The following is a 2,747-nucleotide window of genomic DNA, read 5'->3' as shown; positions in this document are numbered from 1 at the left end:
AGCTACCCTAACCTGTGGCCCTAACCCATGTTGACGATTCTGTGCCGGTGTTTGATCATCTGAGGGGCCAGGAGCGTCACTACCAACTACAGGAGAAGGTCTGTTGAGGTATTCAGACAAGTCGGCATAGTCTTCAGTATGCATCGATGGTGTACCGCCGTAGCTGAGCTCATGACCCATGCCAGAGAAGTTGGGATGTGGTTGACTCATTGATGGGCGACCGGGACGGTTGAAGGGAGACTTGGGTGTGAACGATGCGTCGAGGAAAGGTTGGAAAGGTTGTTGGGGGTGTTTGGTAGAGATAGGGTTGTTGGATATTTTGGTTTTGTGATGTTTGGGCTTCTTGGCTACAGTAGGAGGAGGGGCGGTTGGTGTTGAATGATCGTTGGGTGTTCTGGCTTAGGCGACTTTGGTAGGGTGATAGGGTGGGTGCGAAGCGATGTTGAGTCTCAGGTTGATGGTCAATTTTTTGCTGGTGATATGGGTTATGCTCTTGGTATTGAGGTTGGGTGTATGGAATGTTTTGGTTGTATGTTTGTGTGTTGGTCGAACGGAACGTTTGACGGACAGGGGTTGTGTGTATCCGGTCTGACACTGTTGTTAGGGGTTTGATGTTGAGGTGTCAGGTGTGTAAGTCATCTGGCGTGGGTCGTACATGTACATATCCTCGGCGATGAACTGAAAATCAATCGATCTGTATCTAGCCATATAAGTACGACTTGGTTTTTCTTCAGTTGGCATGACTGCGTCAGTTAACACATGGTCATAACGGTGCTTCCATTTGCGACACTCCGATCTTGCGAAGCTTTGCCATGGATTGAAGTTCCATTGGTCGTTAACTTTACGCAGATGCCATTCTCCTAGGCTAGCTGGGGGATCTGGGATATTTTGGAGCATACCGAACTGCAGCTTCACACGATCATTGTTGTGCATCTCCACAGTTGTGAACCGTATTATCGGTGTGCATGCAGTCCATACGGCCGCGTCTTCAGCGTTGACCTCATGGTCATTATCCAAATTAAGGTATGAACGCCAAATGAACTGAAATGTGAAAGAAGATAGGATTATAGTCAATGTAGAAGAAGTTAACAAAATATAATGAAATAATTAAGTTATTTTCCTTACGTCTGTCGGTCGAAGGTGATCCAACAGGTTGCGATACTGAGTAATACAGTGTCTTGTACATCTTTGTAACTCATACCACGTGCAGACCATCTACACCAAAAAGTCAAAAAATATTAGTTAGAGGTAATAATCTTTAAAAAAGTAAGTAAAGATATAGCAATTTAAACAACTTACTTTTGTGCATACCGAAATGTGAAAGGGTTGTTATTGACGGGTGCTAGAGACGGTAGTCTTGACCAACCCCATGCTTGTAGTAAAACAGCACATCCAGAAAATGTAGATGTGTCTTTGTGTGAGTTTTTGCACAAGGAGCTATAGAGATAGGCTAGACAAGCAGATCCCCAACTGTAACTTCCTATTCTATCTACATGTCTAAGTAGAGGTAAGTACATAATATGCATGCTAGAACCACTACCTTCGGGAAATAAAAACGAGTCAATTAACAGCATAATGTAACACCTAGTTTTTATTATTCGAGCATCTTCGGTAGAATGCTCATCTAAGTATAAACTATTATAGTACGACTTAAGGCGTGAGAGTAGTATACCTTGACCTCTTGCATTATCATCTAACAAATCAGTCTCTAAGAGCTCCATGCAAATTGAATTTGCATAGTTGGTTTTACCATTAACAGCCTTACCTTCAATGGGTAGTCCCAAAAGCACGTAGACGTCTTCTAACGTCACGGTACACTCACTGGTTGGGAACCAAAATGTGTGTGTCTCTGGTCTCCATCTTTCGCATAAAGCTAGAATGAATTTGTTATCTATGGACCAAGAAAAAATCTTGCTTATATGACCAAAACCGGCGAGTTCAACATAAGGTTGAATCATCGGGTCCATATGGACATATTCGTGCACCCGAGTTCGGAACCTTGATACATCATATAAAAGAAAGAATAAAAAACTTGACTAAGTTGGTATGTTAAAATAAAAGGGGGTTGGTGAAGATGAAAGATAAAAAGTTAACAAAAGAAAAAACTTACATATGTTGTGATGTTTGCAACCGTTCCTCTATGTGCTTCGCCCATTGTGAGGATAGACATTTTGTCGGGGGGTTGGTGTAGATGAAACTACAAGAAGTTGTTGCAGATGAAATTGTAGAAGAAGTATTGTAGAAGAAGTAGTGAGATTGATGGTGTGGAAGAAGTGTTGATGGAGTGGATGTATTTATAGGCAAATGGATGAGAGCATGAAAAGTTGTGCTTGCATGGTGTCTCCACTTGAATTGGCGAACATGTACAACCTTTAAGAGGGGTCGCCATTCAAATTAGCGCCTCCATAGGGACATGCATGCAAGACCTAGGTCTGATTGCTTGGTTTCGAGGTCTGAATGCATGGTGTCTCCACTTGAATTGGCGCCCATGTGCTAGGAATGAGTTGGGGCGCCAATTCATATGAAGTGTGTGTCTGCATGTCTGACATGTGGTTGTCTTGTCTCTTGCATGCTGAACATGTCACTTCTTAGTAGCTTGCATGGTTGACACATCATTTCGGAGTAGCTTGCATGTGCGACACATCATTTCAGAGTAGCTTGCATGTGCGACACGTCACTTCGAACTAGCTAGCATGTGAGACACTTCACTCCTCTATTTAAGTGTCTTACTATCAACATCCAAGACA

The sequence above is a fragment of the Lathyrus oleraceus genome, chromosome 3 (assembly GCF_024323335.1).
Source record: "Lathyrus oleraceus cultivar Zhongwan6 chromosome 3, CAAS_Psat_ZW6_1.0, whole genome shotgun sequence".
Classification (NCBI taxonomy): Eukaryota; Viridiplantae; Streptophyta; class Magnoliopsida; order Fabales; family Fabaceae; genus Lathyrus; species Lathyrus oleraceus.
This window is presented reverse-complemented; position numbering follows the sequence as displayed.